The sequence below is a fragment of the Schistocerca serialis genome, chromosome 2 (genome assembly GCF_023864345.2).
Source record: "Schistocerca serialis cubense isolate TAMUIC-IGC-003099 chromosome 2, iqSchSeri2.2, whole genome shotgun sequence".
Lineage (NCBI taxonomy): Eukaryota > Metazoa > Arthropoda > Insecta > Orthoptera > Acrididae > Schistocerca > Schistocerca serialis.
In genome coordinates, this window is record NC_064639.1 from 863,638,983 (window position 1) to 863,657,056 (window position 18,074).

The 18,074-nt window shown below is 54.7% G+C and overlaps 41 non-coding genes across 41 annotated transcripts; 32 read left to right on the forward strand and 9 right to left on the reverse strand.

Annotated features, from left to right (window-relative positions):
• Nucleotides 1–107: 107 nt before the first annotated feature.
• Nucleotides 108–179, reverse strand: Trnag-ucc (transfer RNA glycine (anticodon UCC)). Its single transcript has one exon. It is a non-coding gene; the product is annotated as a tRNA-Gly (tRNA).
• Nucleotides 180–521: 342 nt separating this feature from the next.
• Trnag-gcc (transfer RNA glycine (anticodon GCC)) lies at nt 522–592 on the forward strand. Its single transcript has one exon. It is a non-coding gene; the product is annotated as a tRNA-Gly (tRNA).
• Nucleotides 593–973: 381 nt separating this feature from the next.
• Nucleotides 974–1,046, forward strand: Trnam-cau (transfer RNA methionine (anticodon CAU)). The gene has a single exon. It is a non-coding gene; the product is annotated as a tRNA-Met (tRNA).
• Nucleotides 1,047–1,351: 305 nt separating this feature from the next.
• Nucleotides 1,352–1,423, forward strand: Trnae-uuc (transfer RNA glutamic acid (anticodon UUC)). The gene has a single exon. It is a non-coding gene; the product is annotated as a tRNA-Glu (tRNA).
• A 198-nt stretch (nt 1,424–1,621) lies between these two features.
• On the forward strand, nt 1,622–1,695 carry Trnai-aau (transfer RNA isoleucine (anticodon AAU)). The gene has a single exon. It is a non-coding gene; the product is annotated as a tRNA-Ile (tRNA).
• A 610-nt stretch (nt 1,696–2,305) lies between these two features.
• On the reverse strand, nt 2,306–2,377 carry Trnag-ucc (transfer RNA glycine (anticodon UCC)). The gene has a single exon. It is a non-coding gene; the product is annotated as a tRNA-Gly (tRNA).
• A 342-nt stretch (nt 2,378–2,719) lies between these two features.
• Trnag-gcc (transfer RNA glycine (anticodon GCC)) lies at nt 2,720–2,790 on the forward strand. The gene has a single exon. It is a non-coding gene; the product is annotated as a tRNA-Gly (tRNA).
• A 381-nt stretch (nt 2,791–3,171) lies between these two features.
• On the forward strand, nt 3,172–3,244 carry Trnam-cau (transfer RNA methionine (anticodon CAU)). Its single transcript has one exon. It is a non-coding gene; the product is annotated as a tRNA-Met (tRNA).
• A 305-nt stretch (nt 3,245–3,549) lies between these two features.
• On the forward strand, nt 3,550–3,621 carry Trnae-uuc (transfer RNA glutamic acid (anticodon UUC)). The gene has a single exon. It is a non-coding gene; the product is annotated as a tRNA-Glu (tRNA).
• Nucleotides 3,622–3,819: 198 nt separating this feature from the next.
• Nucleotides 3,820–3,893, forward strand: Trnai-aau (transfer RNA isoleucine (anticodon AAU)). The gene has a single exon. It is a non-coding gene; the product is annotated as a tRNA-Ile (tRNA).
• A 610-nt stretch (nt 3,894–4,503) lies between these two features.
• On the reverse strand, nt 4,504–4,575 carry Trnag-ucc (transfer RNA glycine (anticodon UCC)). Its single transcript has one exon. It is a non-coding gene; the product is annotated as a tRNA-Gly (tRNA).
• A 342-nt stretch (nt 4,576–4,917) lies between these two features.
• On the forward strand, nt 4,918–4,988 carry Trnag-gcc (transfer RNA glycine (anticodon GCC)). Its single transcript has one exon. It is a non-coding gene; the product is annotated as a tRNA-Gly (tRNA).
• Nucleotides 4,989–5,369: 381 nt separating this feature from the next.
• Trnam-cau (transfer RNA methionine (anticodon CAU)) lies at nt 5,370–5,442 on the forward strand. Its single transcript has one exon. It is a non-coding gene; the product is annotated as a tRNA-Met (tRNA).
• A 305-nt stretch (nt 5,443–5,747) lies between these two features.
• Trnae-uuc (transfer RNA glutamic acid (anticodon UUC)) lies at nt 5,748–5,819 on the forward strand. Its single transcript has one exon. It is a non-coding gene; the product is annotated as a tRNA-Glu (tRNA).
• A 198-nt stretch (nt 5,820–6,017) lies between these two features.
• Nucleotides 6,018–6,091, forward strand: Trnai-aau (transfer RNA isoleucine (anticodon AAU)). Its single transcript has one exon. It is a non-coding gene; the product is annotated as a tRNA-Ile (tRNA).
• Nucleotides 6,092–6,701: 610 nt separating this feature from the next.
• On the reverse strand, nt 6,702–6,773 carry Trnag-ucc (transfer RNA glycine (anticodon UCC)). The gene has a single exon. It is a non-coding gene; the product is annotated as a tRNA-Gly (tRNA).
• Nucleotides 6,774–7,115: 342 nt separating this feature from the next.
• Nucleotides 7,116–7,186, forward strand: Trnag-gcc (transfer RNA glycine (anticodon GCC)). The gene has a single exon. It is a non-coding gene; the product is annotated as a tRNA-Gly (tRNA).
• Nucleotides 7,187–7,567: 381 nt separating this feature from the next.
• On the forward strand, nt 7,568–7,640 carry Trnam-cau (transfer RNA methionine (anticodon CAU)). Its single transcript has one exon. It is a non-coding gene; the product is annotated as a tRNA-Met (tRNA).
• A 305-nt stretch (nt 7,641–7,945) lies between these two features.
• Nucleotides 7,946–8,017, forward strand: Trnae-uuc (transfer RNA glutamic acid (anticodon UUC)). Its single transcript has one exon. It is a non-coding gene; the product is annotated as a tRNA-Glu (tRNA).
• Nucleotides 8,018–8,215: 198 nt separating this feature from the next.
• On the forward strand, nt 8,216–8,289 carry Trnai-aau (transfer RNA isoleucine (anticodon AAU)). Its single transcript has one exon. It is a non-coding gene; the product is annotated as a tRNA-Ile (tRNA).
• A 610-nt stretch (nt 8,290–8,899) lies between these two features.
• Nucleotides 8,900–8,971, reverse strand: Trnag-ucc (transfer RNA glycine (anticodon UCC)). The gene has a single exon. It is a non-coding gene; the product is annotated as a tRNA-Gly (tRNA).
• Nucleotides 8,972–9,313: 342 nt separating this feature from the next.
• On the forward strand, nt 9,314–9,384 carry Trnag-gcc (transfer RNA glycine (anticodon GCC)). Its single transcript has one exon. It is a non-coding gene; the product is annotated as a tRNA-Gly (tRNA).
• Nucleotides 9,385–9,765: 381 nt separating this feature from the next.
• Nucleotides 9,766–9,838, forward strand: Trnam-cau (transfer RNA methionine (anticodon CAU)). Its single transcript has one exon. It is a non-coding gene; the product is annotated as a tRNA-Met (tRNA).
• Nucleotides 9,839–10,143: 305 nt separating this feature from the next.
• Trnae-uuc (transfer RNA glutamic acid (anticodon UUC)) lies at nt 10,144–10,215 on the forward strand. The gene has a single exon. It is a non-coding gene; the product is annotated as a tRNA-Glu (tRNA).
• A 198-nt stretch (nt 10,216–10,413) lies between these two features.
• Trnai-aau (transfer RNA isoleucine (anticodon AAU)) lies at nt 10,414–10,487 on the forward strand. Its single transcript has one exon. It is a non-coding gene; the product is annotated as a tRNA-Ile (tRNA).
• Nucleotides 10,488–11,097: 610 nt separating this feature from the next.
• Nucleotides 11,098–11,169, reverse strand: Trnag-ucc (transfer RNA glycine (anticodon UCC)). Its single transcript has one exon. It is a non-coding gene; the product is annotated as a tRNA-Gly (tRNA).
• A 342-nt stretch (nt 11,170–11,511) lies between these two features.
• On the forward strand, nt 11,512–11,582 carry Trnag-gcc (transfer RNA glycine (anticodon GCC)). Its single transcript has one exon. It is a non-coding gene; the product is annotated as a tRNA-Gly (tRNA).
• A 381-nt stretch (nt 11,583–11,963) lies between these two features.
• Trnam-cau (transfer RNA methionine (anticodon CAU)) lies at nt 11,964–12,036 on the forward strand. The gene has a single exon. It is a non-coding gene; the product is annotated as a tRNA-Met (tRNA).
• Nucleotides 12,037–12,341: 305 nt separating this feature from the next.
• Nucleotides 12,342–12,413, forward strand: Trnae-uuc (transfer RNA glutamic acid (anticodon UUC)). The gene has a single exon. It is a non-coding gene; the product is annotated as a tRNA-Glu (tRNA).
• A 198-nt stretch (nt 12,414–12,611) lies between these two features.
• Nucleotides 12,612–12,685, forward strand: Trnai-aau (transfer RNA isoleucine (anticodon AAU)). Its single transcript has one exon. It is a non-coding gene; the product is annotated as a tRNA-Ile (tRNA).
• Nucleotides 12,686–13,295: 610 nt separating this feature from the next.
• Trnag-ucc (transfer RNA glycine (anticodon UCC)) lies at nt 13,296–13,367 on the reverse strand. The gene has a single exon. It is a non-coding gene; the product is annotated as a tRNA-Gly (tRNA).
• Nucleotides 13,368–13,709: 342 nt separating this feature from the next.
• On the forward strand, nt 13,710–13,780 carry Trnag-gcc (transfer RNA glycine (anticodon GCC)). The gene has a single exon. It is a non-coding gene; the product is annotated as a tRNA-Gly (tRNA).
• A 381-nt stretch (nt 13,781–14,161) lies between these two features.
• Trnam-cau (transfer RNA methionine (anticodon CAU)) lies at nt 14,162–14,234 on the forward strand. The gene has a single exon. It is a non-coding gene; the product is annotated as a tRNA-Met (tRNA).
• A 305-nt stretch (nt 14,235–14,539) lies between these two features.
• Trnae-uuc (transfer RNA glutamic acid (anticodon UUC)) lies at nt 14,540–14,611 on the forward strand. The gene has a single exon. It is a non-coding gene; the product is annotated as a tRNA-Glu (tRNA).
• Nucleotides 14,612–14,809: 198 nt separating this feature from the next.
• Trnai-aau (transfer RNA isoleucine (anticodon AAU)) lies at nt 14,810–14,883 on the forward strand. Its single transcript has one exon. It is a non-coding gene; the product is annotated as a tRNA-Ile (tRNA).
• A 610-nt stretch (nt 14,884–15,493) lies between these two features.
• On the reverse strand, nt 15,494–15,565 carry Trnag-ucc (transfer RNA glycine (anticodon UCC)). The gene has a single exon. It is a non-coding gene; the product is annotated as a tRNA-Gly (tRNA).
• Nucleotides 15,566–15,907: 342 nt separating this feature from the next.
• On the forward strand, nt 15,908–15,978 carry Trnag-gcc (transfer RNA glycine (anticodon GCC)). Its single transcript has one exon. It is a non-coding gene; the product is annotated as a tRNA-Gly (tRNA).
• Nucleotides 15,979–16,359: 381 nt separating this feature from the next.
• On the forward strand, nt 16,360–16,432 carry Trnam-cau (transfer RNA methionine (anticodon CAU)). Its single transcript has one exon. It is a non-coding gene; the product is annotated as a tRNA-Met (tRNA).
• A 305-nt stretch (nt 16,433–16,737) lies between these two features.
• Nucleotides 16,738–16,809, forward strand: Trnae-uuc (transfer RNA glutamic acid (anticodon UUC)). Its single transcript has one exon. It is a non-coding gene; the product is annotated as a tRNA-Glu (tRNA).
• A 198-nt stretch (nt 16,810–17,007) lies between these two features.
• Trnai-aau (transfer RNA isoleucine (anticodon AAU)) lies at nt 17,008–17,081 on the forward strand. The gene has a single exon. It is a non-coding gene; the product is annotated as a tRNA-Ile (tRNA).
• A 610-nt stretch (nt 17,082–17,691) lies between these two features.
• Trnag-ucc (transfer RNA glycine (anticodon UCC)) lies at nt 17,692–17,763 on the reverse strand. Its single transcript has one exon. It is a non-coding gene; the product is annotated as a tRNA-Gly (tRNA).
• Between the last annotated feature and the right edge of the window lie 311 nt (nt 17,764–18,074).

Sequence of the window (18,074 nt, forward strand, 5' to 3'; positions counted from 1 at the left end):
GACAAGTCGAGACACACTAAGGGCTGGTATGCAGCGAGTAAGAGCGCGAAAAAACAATAATTTAAGAGCGCGTGGCAAAGTACTCATACGCGAAATTAAAAGCCTGCTGCGGTGGCCGGGAATCGAACCCGGATCAACTGCTTGGAAGGCAACTATGCTGACCATTACACCACCACCGCACAAGCGAGCGCCGCGCGTCCGCGCTGTGTCGGCTTCCCGCCAGTCGGCAGCGGCCGAAGGTGATCGTACCTGGCAGGCGCATTTCGAGGCAGGCTAGGGGAGCACATCCAGACGCATTCGGACAGCGTATCCGCGCACATTTCGCATCCTTTGGCAAGAGTTGGGCGCCGGCGACGCAAGAGTACGCAGAGGACCGCGTTCTGGCGGCATTTTTAAGCAGTGCAGTGCAGGATTCAGCGTCTGCAGCATCTTTCCCACAGAATGCTACGGCGCTTGACGGCAGTCCCACTTTCCCTTGAGACATCTGCTCGGGAAGCAGCGTCAAGTTACCGCTGGCCCCAGCATCGGTGGTTCAGTGGTAGAATGCTCGCCTGCCACGCGGGCGGCCCGGGTTCGATTCCCGGCCGATGCATCATTTTGCTTTTCCCGCGATGATGCTGCCGCGTGGCTTGAGCGCTTGAGATGCACGATCCACAAGAATGTGTAGCTGGATTTCCCTTGAGAAGGACCGAGAACGCAGCACTCGCGGGTCCCCACTAGGACGCTCGCATCATGTTCTACAGACTAGCGTCGGCCTGGCCTCACAAGTTGCTGGGTCCGGGTGCCTCCGAGGCTCTGAACTTTAACGACAAGGAGTGCTGCCTATCGTTGCAACAGCTGCAGCAGCACCGCAATCAACTGGGCCGGCAGTGCACGTGTAGCAACAGAACACGTTATCCAGGAAGTACAGTGTCTCTACGTCTAATATTGGGTACGGTATTTACCCAGTTTCCAGGACAAGCGGTGCACCCGTGCCTCGGTAGCGCAGTAGGCAGCGCGTAAGTCTCATAATCTTAAGGTCGTGAGTTCGATCCTCACCCGGGGCATTTAACTTTCTGTGACTGATGGTGGTGCTGTTGCTAGGGCGCCAACGTATTTCTTGTTTGTTATCCACAACGTTTCAACGCTTCAGCGGGAAAATGTTTACTTCCTGTTATTGCTACTTACAGCTTCCCTTTTCCTCTTCTCCCAGCAGAGCATGAAGCCAAAAGCATTGCTCTGCGACGTTTGAGGTGCGCGCCTTGCCAGTCAGTATGTGCAAAGATGCTCGCAAAGAGAGAGGGGCGCCGACGCGGCACTCGACACGAAATGCGACAAGCGACCGTACGAACGGTCGAACGAAACGTCCACATCCGGTGTGGTCTAGTGGCTAGGATACCTGGCTTTCACCCAGGAGGCCCGGGTTCGATTCCCGGTACCGGAACGGAATTTTTTCCACACGAATCGTGGCAAGTTTGAGCTGTCCGAGCAGCCGTTTGCCGTCCTGCTCGCAATATAGCTACTGTTTCGTGACCGTCAGCAGAATATAGACTAGGGAAGCAGACACACGACGACCATAGAAATGGTGTATGGCTTCATGCCACCTGTTTCCAGCGTAGGGCTGAGCAACTGCATCTGCCGAGGCCCGTTAGCTCAGTTGGTTAGAGCGTCGTGCTAATAACGCGAAGGTCGTGGGTTCGATCCCCCCACGGGCCACTACTCTTTTACTACTACGAAAAGGCAGCGCCGATTTCAGCTGGCGAGTGTGATGACCAAAAGATCATCACCCTGCGTGGAAGTTGACAGAGGATCCGAACCCGACTCGTCGGGAAGCGCTACAGCATTCACTCGGCAATGGCCATAATATCTTGAATACACTGGTTCTCAACCGATAAAGAGAAAATGAAAGAAAATGTCCGATTGCCGATGCGTAACAACTTTGGCCCTTGTCAGTACTTGGGCGGGTGAGCGCATGGGAACACAGGGCACTATTTGCACTTTTACTTCCTATTTTTGTTTCTCCTTTGTTTTCGGAGCTACAGCCCGATTCGGTCAGGGAGACGCCACCGTGAAATGAAGGGGGCGTGCTGTGTGTCCATCGCCTCGCCTCTCCTTACCTCTCTCAGTCGTTTCTCGTGCTTGTCGTTTTGATAAAGGCCGATTTGAGAGCGTCAGCTCTCGCGTCAGCTGAGCAAAGTCGAGACAAGTCGAGACACGAGACAAGTCGAGACACACTAAGGGCTGGTATGCAGCGAGTAAGAGCGCGAAAAAACAATAATTTAAGAGCGCGTGGCAAAAGTACTCATACGCGAAATTAAAAGCCTGCTGCGGTGGCCGGGAATCGAACCCGGATCAACTGCTTGGAAGGCAACTATGCTGACCATTACACCACCACCGCACAAGCGAGCGCCGCGCGTCCGCGCTGTGTCGGCTTCCCGCCAGTCGGCAGCGGCCGAAGGTGATCGTACCTGGCAGGCGCATTTCGAGGCAGGCTAGGGGAGCACATCCAGACGCATTCGGACAGCGTATCCGCGCACATTTCGCATCCTTTGGCAAGAGTTGGGCGCCGGCGACGCAAGAGTACGCAGAGGACCGCGTTCTGGCGGCATTTTTAAGCAGTGCAGTGCAGGATTCAGCGTCTGCAGCATCTTTCCCACAGAATGCTACGGCGCTTGACGGCAGTCCCACTTTCCCTTGAGACATCTGCTCGGGAAGCAGCGTCAAGTTACCGCTGGCCCCAGCATCGGTGGTTCAGTGGTAGAATGCTCGCCTGCCACGCGGGCGGCCCGGGTTCGATTCCCGGCCGATGCATCATTTTGCTTTTCCCGCGATGATGCTGCCGCGTGGCTTGAGCGCTTGAGATGCACGATCCACAAGAATGTGTAGCTGGATTTCCCTTGAGAAGGACCGAGAACGCAGCACTCGCGGGTCCCCACTAGGACGCTCGCATCATGTTCTACAGACTAGCGTCGGCCTGGCCTCACAAGTTGCTGGGTCCGGGTGCCTCCGAGGCTCTGAACTTTAACGACAAGGAGTGCTGCCTATCGTTGCAACAGCTGCAGCAGCACCGCAATCAACTGGGCCGGCAGTGCACGTGTAGCAACAGAACACGTTATCCAGGAAGTACAGTGTCTCTACGTCTAATATTGGGTACGGTATTTACCCAGTTTCCAGGACAAGCGGTGCACCCGTGCCTCGGTAGCGCAGTAGGCAGCGCGTAAGTCTCATAATCTTAAGGTCGTGAGTTCGATCCTCACCCGGGGCATTTAACTTTCTGTGACTGATGGTGGTGCTGTTGCTAGGGCGCCAACGTATTTCTTGTTTGTTATCCACAACGTTTCAACGCTTCAGCGGGAAAATGTTTACTTCCTGTTATTGCTACTTACAGCTTCCCTTTTCCTCTTCTCCCAGCAGAGCATGAAGCCAAAAGCATTGCTCTGCGACGTTTGAGGTGCGCGCCTTGCCAGTCAGTATGTGCAAAGATGCTCGCAAAGAGAGAGGGGCGCCGACGCGGCACTCGACACGAAATGCGACAAGCGACCGTACGAACGGTCGAACGAAACGTCCACATCCGGTGTGGTCTAGTGGCTAGGATACCTGGCTTTCACCCAGGAGGCCCGGGTTCGATTCCCGGTACCGGAACGGAATTTTTTCCACACGAATCGTGGCAAGTTTGAGCTGTCCGAGCAGCCGTTTGCCGTCCTGCTCGCAATATAGCTACTGTTTCGTGACCGTCAGCAGAATATAGACTAGGGAAGCAGACACACGACGACCATAGAAATGGTGTATGGCTTCATGCCACCTGTTTCCAGCGTAGGGCTGAGCAACTGCATCTGCCGAGGCCCGTTAGCTCAGTTGGTTAGAGCGTCGTGCTAATAACGCGAAGGTCGTGGGTTCGATCCCCCCACGGGCCACTACTCTTTTACTACTACGAAAAGGCAGCGCCGATTTCAGCTGGCGAGTGTGATGACCAAAAGATCATCACCCTGCGTGGAAGTTGACAGAGGATCCGAACCCGACTCGTCGGGAAGCGCTACAGCATTCACTCGGCAATGGCCATAATATCTTGAATACACTGGTTCTCAACCGATAAAGAGAAAATGAAAGAAAATGTCCGATTGCCGATGCGTAACAACTTTGGCCCTTGTCAGTACTTGGGCGGGTGAGCGCATGGGAACACAGGGCACTATTTGCACTTTTACTTCCTATTTTTGTTTCTCCTTTGTTTTCGGAGCTACAGCCCGATTCGGTCAGGGAGACGCCACCGTGAAATGAAGGGGGCGTGCTGTGTGTCCATCGCCTCGCCTCTCCTTACCTCTCTCAGTCGTTTCTCGTGCTTGTCGTTTTGATAAAGGCCGATTTGAGAGCGTCAGCTCTCGCGTCAGCTGAGCAAAGTCGAGACAAGTCGAGACACGAGACAAGTCGAGACACACTAAGGGCTGGTATGCAGCGAGTAAGAGCGCGAAAAAACAATAATTTAAGAGCGCGTGGCAAAAGTACTCATACGCGAAATTAAAAGCCTGCTGCGGTGGCCGGGAATCGAACCCGGATCAACTGCTTGGAAGGCAACTATGCTGACCATTACACCACCACCGCACAAGCGAGCGCCGCGCGTCCGCGCTGTGTCGGCTTCCCGCCAGTCGGCAGCGGCCGAAGGTGATCGTACCTGGCAGGCGCATTTCGAGGCAGGCTAGGGGAGCACATCCAGACGCATTCGGACAGCGTATCCGCGCACATTTCGCATCCTTTGGCAAGAGTTGGGCGCCGGCGACGCAAGAGTACGCAGAGGACCGCGTTCTGGCGGCATTTTTAAGCAGTGCAGTGCAGGATTCAGCGTCTGCAGCATCTTTCCCACAGAATGCTACGGCGCTTGACGGCAGTCCCACTTTCCCTTGAGACATCTGCTCGGGAAGCAGCGTCAAGTTACCGCTGGCCCCAGCATCGGTGGTTCAGTGGTAGAATGCTCGCCTGCCACGCGGGCGGCCCGGGTTCGATTCCCGGCCGATGCATCATTTTGCTTTTCCCGCGATGATGCTGCCGCGTGGCTTGAGCGCTTGAGATGCACGATCCACAAGAATGTGTAGCTGGATTTCCCTTGAGAAGGACCGAGAACGCAGCACTCGCGGGTCCCCACTAGGACGCTCGCATCATGTTCTACAGACTAGCGTCGGCCTGGCCTCACAAGTTGCTGGGTCCGGGTGCCTCCGAGGCTCTGAACTTTAACGACAAGGAGTGCTGCCTATCGTTGCAACAGCTGCAGCAGCACCGCAATCAACTGGGCCGGCAGTGCACGTGTAGCAACAGAACACGTTATCCAGGAAGTACAGTGTCTCTACGTCTAATATTGGGTACGGTATTTACCCAGTTTCCAGGACAAGCGGTGCACCCGTGCCTCGGTAGCGCAGTAGGCAGCGCGTAAGTCTCATAATCTTAAGGTCGTGAGTTCGATCCTCACCCGGGGCATTTAACTTTCTGTGACTGATGGTGGTGCTGTTGCTAGGGCGCCAACGTATTTCTTGTTTGTTATCCACAACGTTTCAACGCTTCAGCGGGAAAATGTTTACTTCCTGTTATTGCTACTTACAGCTTCCCTTTTCCTCTTCTCCCAGCAGAGCATGAAGCCAAAAGCATTGCTCTGCGACGTTTGAGGTGCGCGCCTTGCCAGTCAGTATGTGCAAAGATGCTCGCAAAGAGAGAGGGGCGCCGACGCGGCACTCGACACGAAATGCGACAAGCGACCGTACGAACGGTCGAACGAAACGTCCACATCCGGTGTGGTCTAGTGGCTAGGATACCTGGCTTTCACCCAGGAGGCCCGGGTTCGATTCCCGGTACCGGAACGGAATTTTTTCCACACGAATCGTGGCAAGTTTGAGCTGTCCGAGCAGCCGTTTGCCGTCCTGCTCGCAATATAGCTACTGTTTCGTGACCGTCAGCAGAATATAGACTAGGGAAGCAGACACACGACGACCATAGAAATGGTGTATGGCTTCATGCCACCTGTTTCCAGCGTAGGGCTGAGCAACTGCATCTGCCGAGGCCCGTTAGCTCAGTTGGTTAGAGCGTCGTGCTAATAACGCGAAGGTCGTGGGTTCGATCCCCCCACGGGCCACTACTCTTTTACTACTACGAAAAGGCAGCGCCGATTTCAGCTGGCGAGTGTGATGACCAAAAGATCATCACCCTGCGTGGAAGTTGACAGAGGATCCGAACCCGACTCGTCGGGAAGCGCTACAGCATTCACTCGGCAATGGCCATAATATCTTGAATACACTGGTTCTCAACCGATAAAGAGAAAATGAAAGAAAATGTCCGATTGCCGATGCGTAACAACTTTGGCCCTTGTCAGTACTTGGGCGGGTGAGCGCATGGGAACACAGGGCACTATTTGCACTTTTACTTCCTATTTTTGTTTCTCCTTTGTTTTCGGAGCTACAGCCCGATTCGGTCAGGGAGACGCCACCGTGAAATGAAGGGGGCGTGCTGTGTGTCCATCGCCTCGCCTCTCCTTACCTCTCTCAGTCGTTTCTCGTGCTTGTCGTTTTGATAAAGGCCGATTTGAGAGCGTCAGCTCTCGCGTCAGCTGAGCAAAGTCGAGACAAGTCGAGACACGAGACAAGTCGAGACACACTAAGGGCTGGTATGCAGCGAGTAAGAGCGCGAAAAAACAATAATTTAAGAGCGCGTGGCAAAAGTACTCATACGCGAAATTAAAAGCCTGCTGCGGTGGCCGGGAATCGAACCCGGATCAACTGCTTGGAAGGCAACTATGCTGACCATTACACCACCACCGCACAAGCGAGCGCCGCGCGTCCGCGCTGTGTCGGCTTCCCGCCAGTCGGCAGCGGCCGAAGGTGATCGTACCTGGCAGGCGCATTTCGAGGCAGGCTAGGGGAGCACATCCAGACGCATTCGGACAGCGTATCCGCGCACATTTCGCATCCTTTGGCAAGAGTTGGGCGCCGGCGACGCAAGAGTACGCAGAGGACCGCGTTCTGGCGGCATTTTTAAGCAGTGCAGTGCAGGATTCAGCGTCTGCAGCATCTTTCCCACAGAATGCTACGGCGCTTGACGGCAGTCCCACTTTCCCTTGAGACATCTGCTCGGGAAGCAGCGTCAAGTTACCGCTGGCCCCAGCATCGGTGGTTCAGTGGTAGAATGCTCGCCTGCCACGCGGGCGGCCCGGGTTCGATTCCCGGCCGATGCATCATTTTGCTTTTCCCGCGATGATGCTGCCGCGTGGCTTGAGCGCTTGAGATGCACGATCCACAAGAATGTGTAGCTGGATTTCCCTTGAGAAGGACCGAGAACGCAGCACTCGCGGGTCCCCACTAGGACGCTCGCATCATGTTCTACAGACTAGCGTCGGCCTGGCCTCACAAGTTGCTGGGTCCGGGTGCCTCCGAGGCTCTGAACTTTAACGACAAGGAGTGCTGCCTATCGTTGCAACAGCTGCAGCAGCACCGCAATCAACTGGGCCGGCAGTGCACGTGTAGCAACAGAACACGTTATCCAGGAAGTACAGTGTCTCTACGTCTAATATTGGGTACGGTATTTACCCAGTTTCCAGGACAAGCGGTGCACCCGTGCCTCGGTAGCGCAGTAGGCAGCGCGTAAGTCTCATAATCTTAAGGTCGTGAGTTCGATCCTCACCCGGGGCATTTAACTTTCTGTGACTGATGGTGGTGCTGTTGCTAGGGCGCCAACGTATTTCTTGTTTGTTATCCACAACGTTTCAACGCTTCAGCGGGAAAATGTTTACTTCCTGTTATTGCTACTTACAGCTTCCCTTTTCCTCTTCTCCCAGCAGAGCATGAAGCCAAAAGCATTGCTCTGCGACGTTTGAGGTGCGCGCCTTGCCAGTCAGTATGTGCAAAGATGCTCGCAAAGAGAGAGGGGCGCCGACGCGGCACTCGACACGAAATGCGACAAGCGACCGTACGAACGGTCGAACGAAACGTCCACATCCGGTGTGGTCTAGTGGCTAGGATACCTGGCTTTCACCCAGGAGGCCCGGGTTCGATTCCCGGTACCGGAACGGAATTTTTTCCACACGAATCGTGGCAAGTTTGAGCTGTCCGAGCAGCCGTTTGCCGTCCTGCTCGCAATATAGCTACTGTTTCGTGACCGTCAGCAGAATATAGACTAGGGAAGCAGACACACGACGACCATAGAAATGGTGTATGGCTTCATGCCACCTGTTTCCAGCGTAGGGCTGAGCAACTGCATCTGCCGAGGCCCGTTAGCTCAGTTGGTTAGAGCGTCGTGCTAATAACGCGAAGGTCGTGGGTTCGATCCCCCCACGGGCCACTACTCTTTTACTACTACGAAAAGGCAGCGCCGATTTCAGCTGGCGAGTGTGATGACCAAAAGATCATCACCCTGCGTGGAAGTTGACAGAGGATCCGAACCCGACTCGTCGGGAAGCGCTACAGCATTCACTCGGCAATGGCCATAATATCTTGAATACACTGGTTCTCAACCGATAAAGAGAAAATGAAAGAAAATGTCCGATTGCCGATGCGTAACAACTTTGGCCCTTGTCAGTACTTGGGCGGGTGAGCGCATGGGAACACAGGGCACTATTTGCACTTTTACTTCCTATTTTTGTTTCTCCTTTGTTTTCGGAGCTACAGCCCGATTCGGTCAGGGAGACGCCACCGTGAAATGAAGGGGGCGTGCTGTGTGTCCATCGCCTCGCCTCTCCTTACCTCTCTCAGTCGTTTCTCGTGCTTGTCGTTTTGATAAAGGCCGATTTGAGAGCGTCAGCTCTCGCGTCAGCTGAGCAAAGTCGAGACAAGTCGAGACACGAGACAAGTCGAGACACACTAAGGGCTGGTATGCAGCGAGTAAGAGCGCGAAAAAACAATAATTTAAGAGCGCGTGGCAAAAGTACTCATACGCGAAATTAAAAGCCTGCTGCGGTGGCCGGGAATCGAACCCGGATCAACTGCTTGGAAGGCAACTATGCTGACCATTACACCACCACCGCACAAGCGAGCGCCGCGCGTCCGCGCTGTGTCGGCTTCCCGCCAGTCGGCAGCGGCCGAAGGTGATCGTACCTGGCAGGCGCATTTCGAGGCAGGCTAGGGGAGCACATCCAGACGCATTCGGACAGCGTATCCGCGCACATTTCGCATCCTTTGGCAAGAGTTGGGCGCCGGCGACGCAAGAGTACGCAGAGGACCGCGTTCTGGCGGCATTTTTAAGCAGTGCAGTGCAGGATTCAGCGTCTGCAGCATCTTTCCCACAGAATGCTACGGCGCTTGACGGCAGTCCCACTTTCCCTTGAGACATCTGCTCGGGAAGCAGCGTCAAGTTACCGCTGGCCCCAGCATCGGTGGTTCAGTGGTAGAATGCTCGCCTGCCACGCGGGCGGCCCGGGTTCGATTCCCGGCCGATGCATCATTTTGCTTTTCCCGCGATGATGCTGCCGCGTGGCTTGAGCGCTTGAGATGCACGATCCACAAGAATGTGTAGCTGGATTTCCCTTGAGAAGGACCGAGAACGCAGCACTCGCGGGTCCCCACTAGGACGCTCGCATCATGTTCTACAGACTAGCGTCGGCCTGGCCTCACAAGTTGCTGGGTCCGGGTGCCTCCGAGGCTCTGAACTTTAACGACAAGGAGTGCTGCCTATCGTTGCAACAGCTGCAGCAGCACCGCAATCAACTGGGCCGGCAGTGCACGTGTAGCAACAGAACACGTTATCCAGGAAGTACAGTGTCTCTACGTCTAATATTGGGTACGGTATTTACCCAGTTTCCAGGACAAGCGGTGCACCCGTGCCTCGGTAGCGCAGTAGGCAGCGCGTAAGTCTCATAATCTTAAGGTCGTGAGTTCGATCCTCACCCGGGGCATTTAACTTTCTGTGACTGATGGTGGTGCTGTTGCTAGGGCGCCAACGTATTTCTTGTTTGTTATCCACAACGTTTCAACGCTTCAGCGGGAAAATGTTTACTTCCTGTTATTGCTACTTACAGCTTCCCTTTTCCTCTTCTCCCAGCAGAGCATGAAGCCAAAAGCATTGCTCTGCGACGTTTGAGGTGCGCGCCTTGCCAGTCAGTATGTGCAAAGATGCTCGCAAAGAGAGAGGGGCGCCGACGCGGCACTCGACACGAAATGCGACAAGCGACCGTACGAACGGTCGAACGAAACGTCCACATCCGGTGTGGTCTAGTGGCTAGGATACCTGGCTTTCACCCAGGAGGCCCGGGTTCGATTCCCGGTACCGGAACGGAATTTTTTCCACACGAATCGTGGCAAGTTTGAGCTGTCCGAGCAGCCGTTTGCCGTCCTGCTCGCAATATAGCTACTGTTTCGTGACCGTCAGCAGAATATAGACTAGGGAAGCAGACACACGACGACCATAGAAATGGTGTATGGCTTCATGCCACCTGTTTCCAGCGTAGGGCTGAGCAACTGCATCTGCCGAGGCCCGTTAGCTCAGTTGGTTAGAGCGTCGTGCTAATAACGCGAAGGTCGTGGGTTCGATCCCCCCACGGGCCACTACTCTTTTACTACTACGAAAAGGCAGCGCCGATTTCAGCTGGCGAGTGTGATGACCAAAAGATCATCACCCTGCGTGGAAGTTGACAGAGGATCCGAACCCGACTCGTCGGGAAGCGCTACAGCATTCACTCGGCAATGGCCATAATATCTTGAATACACTGGTTCTCAACCGATAAAGAGAAAATGAAAGAAAATGTCCGATTGCCGATGCGTAACAACTTTGGCCCTTGTCAGTACTTGGGCGGGTGAGCGCATGGGAACACAGGGCACTATTTGCACTTTTACTTCCTATTTTTGTTTCTCCTTTGTTTTCGGAGCTACAGCCCGATTCGGTCAGGGAGACGCCACCGTGAAATGAAGGGGGCGTGCTGTGTGTCCATCGCCTCGCCTCTCCTTACCTCTCTCAGTCGTTTCTCGTGCTTGTCGTTTTGATAAAGGCCGATTTGAGAGCGTCAGCTCTCGCGTCAGCTGAGCAAAGTCGAGACAAGTCGAGACACGAGACAAGTCGAGACACACTAAGGGCTGGTATGCAGCGAGTAAGAGCGCGAAAAAACAATAATTTAAGAGCGCGTGGCAAAAGTACTCATACGCGAAATTAAAAGCCTGCTGCGGTGGCCGGGAATCGAACCCGGATCAACTGCTTGGAAGGCAACTATGCTGACCATTACACCACCACCGCACAAGCGAGCGCCGCGCGTCCGCGCTGTGTCGGCTTCCCGCCAGTCGGCAGCGGCCGAAGGTGATCGTACCTGGCAGGCGCATTTCGAGGCAGGCTAGGGGAGCACATCCAGACGCATTCGGACAGCGTATCCGCGCACATTTCGCATCCTTTGGCAAGAGTTGGGCGCCGGCGACGCAAGAGTACGCAGAGGACCGCGTTCTGGCGGCATTTTTAAGCAGTGCAGTGCAGGATTCAGCGTCTGCAGCATCTTTCCCACAGAATGCTACGGCGCTTGACGGCAGTCCCACTTTCCCTTGAGACATCTGCTCGGGAAGCAGCGTCAAGTTACCGCTGGCCCCAGCATCGGTGGTTCAGTGGTAGAATGCTCGCCTGCCACGCGGGCGGCCCGGGTTCGATTCCCGGCCGATGCATCATTTTGCTTTTCCCGCGATGATGCTGCCGCGTGGCTTGAGCGCTTGAGATGCACGATCCACAAGAATGTGTAGCTGGATTTCCCTTGAGAAGGACCGAGAACGCAGCACTCGCGGGTCCCCACTAGGACGCTCGCATCATGTTCTACAGACTAGCGTCGGCCTGGCCTCACAAGTTGCTGGGTCCGGGTGCCTCCGAGGCTCTGAACTTTAACGACAAGGAGTGCTGCCTATCGTTGCAACAGCTGCAGCAGCACCGCAATCAACTGGGCCGGCAGTGCACGTGTAGCAACAGAACACGTTATCCAGGAAGTACAGTGTCTCTACGTCTAATATTGGGTACGGTATTTACCCAGTTTCCAGGACAAGCGGTGCACCCGTGCCTCGGTAGCGCAGTAGGCAGCGCGTAAGTCTCATAATCTTAAGGTCGTGAGTTCGATCCTCACCCGGGGCATTTAACTTTCTGTGACTGATGGTGGTGCTGTTGCTAGGGCGCCAACGTATTTCTTGTTTGTTATCCACAACGTTTCAACGCTTCAGCGGGAAAATGTTTACTTCCTGTTATTGCTACTTACAGCTTCCCTTTTCCTCTTCTCCCAGCAGAGCATGAAGCCAAAAGCATTGCTCTGCGACGTTTGAGGTGCGCGCCTTGCCAGTCAGTATGTGCAAAGATGCTCGCAAAGAGAGAGGGGCGCCGACGCGGCACTCGACACGAAATGCGACAAGCGACCGTACGAACGGTCGAACGAAACGTCCACATCCGGTGTGGTCTAGTGGCTAGGATACCTGGCTTTCACCCAGGAGGCCCGGGTTCGATTCCCGGTACCGGAACGGAATTTTTTCCACACGAATCGTGGCAAGTTTGAGCTGTCCGAGCAGCCGTTTGCCGTCCTGCTCGCAATATAGCTACTGTTTCGTGACCGTCAGCAGAATATAGACTAGGGAAGCAGACACACGACGACCATAGAAATGGTGTATGGCTTCATGCCACCTGTTTCCAGCGTAGGGCTGAGCAACTGCATCTGCCGAGGCCCGTTAGCTCAGTTGGTTAGAGCGTCGTGCTAATAACGCGAAGGTCGTGGGTTCGATCCCCCCACGGGCCACTACTCTTTTACTACTACGAAAAGGCAGCGCCGATTTCAGCTGGCGAGTGTGATGACCAAAAGATCATCACCCTGCGTGGAAGTTGACAGAGGATCCGAACCCGACTCGTCGGGAAGCGCTACAGCATTCACTCGGCAATGGCCATAATATCTTGAATACACTGGTTCTCAACCGATAAAGAGAAAATGAAAGAAAATGTCCGATTGCCGATGCGTAACAACTTTGGCCCTTGTCAGTACTTGGGCGGGTGAGCGCATGGGAACACAGGGCACTATTTGCACTTTTACTTCCTATTTTTGTTTCTCCTTTGTTTTCGGAGCTACAGCCCGATTCGGTCAGGGAGACGCCACCGTGAAATGAAGGGGGCGTGCTGTGTGTCCATCGCCTCGCCTCTCCTTACCTCTCTCAGTCGTTTCTCGTGCTTGTCGTTTTGATAAAGGCCGATTTGAGAGCGTCAGCTCTCGCGTCAGCTGAGCAAAGTCGAGACAAGTCGAGACACGAGACAAGTCGAGACACACTAAGGGCTGGTATGCAGCGAGTAAGAGCGCGAAAAAACAATAATTTAAGAGCGCGTGGCAAAAGTACTCATACGCGAAATTAAAAGCCTGCTGCGGTGGCCGGGAATCGAACCCGGATCAACTGCTTGGAAGGCAACTATGCTGACCATTACACCACCACCGCACAAGCGAGCGCCGCGCGTCCGCGCTGTGTCGGCTTCCCGCCAGTCGGCAGCGGCCGAAGGTGATCGTACCTGGCAGGCGCATTTCGAGGCAGGCTAGGGGAGCACATCCAGACGCATTCGGACAGCGTATCCGCGCACATTTCGCATCCTTTGGCAAGAGTTGGGCGCCGGCGACGCAAGAGTACGCAGAGGACCGCGTTCTGGCGGCATTTTTAAGCAGTGCAGTGCAGGATTCAGCGTCTGCAGCATCTTTCCCACAGAATGCTACGGCGCTTGACGGCAGTCCCACTTTCCCTTGAGACATCTGCTCGGGAAGCAGCGTCAAGTTACCGCTGGCCCCAGCATCGGTGGTTCAGTGGTAGAATGCTCGCCTGCCACGCGGGCGGCCCGGGTTCGATTCCCGGCCGATGCATCATTTTGCTTTTCCCGCGATGATGCTGCCGCGTGGCTTGAGCGCTTGAGATGCACGATCCACAAGAATGTGTAGCTGGATTTCCCTTGAGAAGGACCGAGAACGCAGCACTCGCGGGTCCCCACTAGGACGCTCGCATCATGTTCTACAGACTAGCGTCGGCCTGGCCTCACAAGTTGCTGGGTCCGGGTGCCTCCGAGGCTCTGAACTTTAACGACAAGGAGTGCTGCCTATCGTTGCAACAGCTGCAGCAGCACCGCAATCAACTGGGCCGGCAGTGCACGTGTAGCAACAGAACACGTTATCCAGGAAGTACAGTGTCTCTACGTCTAATATTGGGTACGGTATTTACCCAGTTTCCAGGACAAGCGGTGCACCCGTGCCTCGGTAGCGCAGTAGGCAGCGCGTAAGTCTCATAATCTTAAGGTCGTGAGTTCGATCCTCACCCGGGGCATTTAACTTTCTGTGACTGATGGTGGTGCTGTTGCTAGGGCGCCAACGTATTTCTTGTTTGTTATCCACAACGTTTCAACGCTTCAGCGGGAAAATGTTTACTTCCTGTTATTGCTACTTACAGCTTCCCTTTTCCTCTTCTCCCAGCAGAGCATGAAGCCAAAAGCATTGCTCTGCGACGTTTGAGGTGCGCGCCTTGCCAGTCAGTATGTGCAAAGATGCTCGCAAAGAGAGAGGGGCGCCGACGCGGCACTCGACACGAAATGCGACAAGCGACCGTACGAACGGTCGAACGAAACGTCCACATCCGGTGTGGTCTAGTGGCTAGGATACCTGGCTTTCACCCAGGAGGCCCGGGTTCGATTCCCGGTACCGGAACGGAATTTTTTCCACACGAATCGTGGCAAGTTTGAGCTGTCCGAGCAGCCGTTTGCCGTCCTGCTCGCAATATAGCTACTGTTTCGTGACCGTCAGCAGAATATAGACTAGGGAAGCAGACACACGACGACCATAGAAATGGTGTATGGCTTCATGCCACCTGTTTCCAGCGTAGGGCTGAGCAACTGCATCTGCCGAGGCCCGTTAGCTCAGTTGGTTAGAGCGTCGTGCTAATAACGCGAAGGTCGTGGGTTCGATCCCCCCACGGGCCACTACTCTTTTACTACTACGAAAAGGCAGCGCCGATTTCAGCTGGCGAGTGTGATGACCAAAAGATCATCACCCTGCGTGGAAGTTGACAGAGGATCCGAACCCGACTCGTCGGGAAGCGCTACAGCATTCACTCGGCAATGGCCATAATATCTTGAATACACTGGTTCTCAACCGATAAAGAGAAAATGAAAGAAAATGTCCGATTGCCGATGCGTAACAACTTTGGCCCTTGTCAGTACTTGGGCGGGTGAGCGCATGGGAACACAGGGCACTATTTGCACTTTTACTTCCTATTTTTGTTTCTCCTTTGTTTTCGGAGCTACAGCCCGATTCGGTCAGGGAGACGCCACCGTGAAATGAAGGGGGCGTGCTGTGTGTCCATCGCCTCGCCTCTCCTTACCTCTCTCAGTCGTTTCTCGTGCTTGTCGTTTTGATAAAGGCCGATTTGAGAGCGTCAGCTCTCGCGTCAGCTGAGCAAAGTCGAGACAAGTCGAGACACGAGACAAGTCGAGACACACTAAGGGCTGGTATGCAGCGAGTAAGAGCGCGAAAAAACAATAATTTAAGAGCGCGTGGCAAAAGTACTCATACGCGAAATTAAAAGCCTGCTGCGGTGGCCGGGAATCGAACCCGGATCAACTGCTTGGAAGGCAACTATGCTGACCATTACACCACCACCGCACAAGCGAGCGCCGCGCGTCCGCGCTGTGTCGGCTTCCCGCCAGTCGGCAGCGGCCGAAGGTGATCGTACCTGGCAGGCGCATTTCGAGGCAGGCTAGGGGAGCACATCCAGACGCATTCGGACAGCGTATCCGCGCACATTTCGCATCCTTTGGCAAGAGTTGGGCGCCGGCGACGCAAGAGTACGCAGAGGACCGCGTTCTGGCGGCATTTTTAAGCAGTGCAGTGCAGGATTCAGCGTCTGCAGCATCTTTCCCACAGAATGCTACGGCGCTTGACGGCAGTCCCACTTTCCCTTGAGACATCTGCTCGGGAAGCAGCGTCAAGTTACCGCTGGCCCCAGCATCGGTGGTTCAGTGGTAGAATGCTCGCCTGCCACGCGGGCGGCCCGGGTTCGATTCCCGGCCGATGCATCATTTTGCTTTTCCCGCGATGATGCTGCCGCGTGGCTTGAGCGCTTGAGATGCACGATCCACAAGAATGTGTAGCTGGATTTCCCTTGAGAAGGACCGAGAACGCAGCACTCGCGGGTCCCCACTAGGACGCTCGCATCATGTTCTACAGACTAGCGTCGGCCTGGCCTCACAAGTTGCTGGGTCCGGGTGCCTCCGAGGCTCTGAACTTTAACGACAAGGAGTGCTGCCTATCGTTGCAACAGCTGCAGCAGCACCGCAATCAACTGGGCCGGCAGTGCACGTGTAGCAACAGAACACGTTATCCAGGAAGTACAGTGTCTCTACGTCTAATATTGGGTACGGTATTTACCCAGTTTCCAGGACAAGCGGTGCACCCGTGCCTCGGTAGCGCAGTAGGCAGCGCGTAAGTCTCATAATCTTAAGGTCGTGAGTTCGATCCTCACCCGGGGCATTTAACTTTCTGTGACTGATGGTGGTGCTGTTGCTAGGGCGCCAACGTATTTCTTGTTTGTTATCCACAACGTTTCAACGCTTCAGCGGGAAAATGTTTACTTCCTGTTATTGCTACTTACAGCTTCCCTTTTCCTCTTCTCCCAGCAGAGCATGAAGCCAAAAGCATTGCTCTGCGACGTTTGAGGTGCGCGCCTTGCCAGTCAGTATGTGCAAAGATGCTCGCAAAGAGAGAGGGGCGCCGACGCGGCACTCGACACGAAATGCGACAAGCGACCGTACGAACGGTCGAACGAAACGTCCACATCCGGTGTGGTCTAGTGGCTAGGATACCTGGCTTTCACCCAGGAGGCCCGGGTTCGATTCCCGGTACCGGAACGGAATTTTTTCCACACGAATCGTGGCAAGTTTGAGCTGTCCGAGCAGCCGTTTGCCGTCCTGCTCGCAATATAGCTACTGTTTCGTGACCGTCAGCAGAATATAGACTAGGGAAGCAGACACACGACGACCATAGAAATGGTGTATGGCTTCATGCCACCTGTTTCCAGCGTAGGGCTGAGCAACTGCATCTGCCGAGGCCCGTTAGCTCAGTTGGTTAGAGCGTCGTGCTAATAACGCGAAGGTCGTGGGTTCGATCCCCCCACGGGCCACTACTCTTTTACTACTACGAAAAGGCAGCGCCGATTTCAGCTGGCGAGTGTGATGACCAAAAGATCATCACCCTGCGTGGAAGTTGACAGAGGATCCGAACCCGACTCGTCGGGAAGCGCTACAGCATTCACTCGGCAATGGCCATAATATCTTGAATACACTGGTTCTCAACCGATAAAGAGAAAATGAAAGAAAATGTCCGATTGCCGATGCGTAACAACTTTGGCCCTTGTCAGTACTTGGGCGGGTGAGCGCATGGGAACACAGGGCACTATTTGCACTTTTACTTCCTATTTTTGTTTCTCCTTTGTTTTCGGAGCTACAGCCCGATTCGGTCAGGGAGACGCCACCGTGAAATGAAGGGGGCGTGCTGTGTGTCCATCGCCTCGCCTCTCCTTACCTCTCTCAGTCGTTTCTCGTGCTTGTCGTTTTGATAAAGGCCGATTTGAGAGCGTCAGCTCTCGCGTCAGCTGAGCAAAGTCGAGACAAGTCGAGACACGAGACAAGTCGAGACACACTAAGGGCTGGTATGCAGCGAGTAAGAGCGCGAAAAAACAATAATTTAAGAGCGCGTGGCAAAAGTACTCATACGCGAAATTAAAAGCCTGCTGCGGTGGCCGGGAATCGAACCCGGATCAACTGCTTGGAAGGCAACTATGCTGACCATTACACCACCACCGCACAAGCGAGCGCCGCGCGTCCGCGCTGTGTCGGCTTCCCGCCAGTCGGCAGCGGCCGAAGGTGATCGTACCTGGCAGGCGCATTTCGAGGCAGGCTAGGGGAGCACATCCAGACGCATTCGGACAGCGTATCCGCGCACATTTCGCATCCTTTGGCAAGAGTTGGGCGCCGGCGACGCAAGAGTACGCAGAGGACCGCGTTCTGGCGGCATTTTTAAGCAGTGCAGTGCAGGATTCAGCGTCTGCAGCATCTTTCCCACAGAATGCTACGGCGCTTGACGGCAGTCCCACTTTCCCTTGAGACATCTGCTC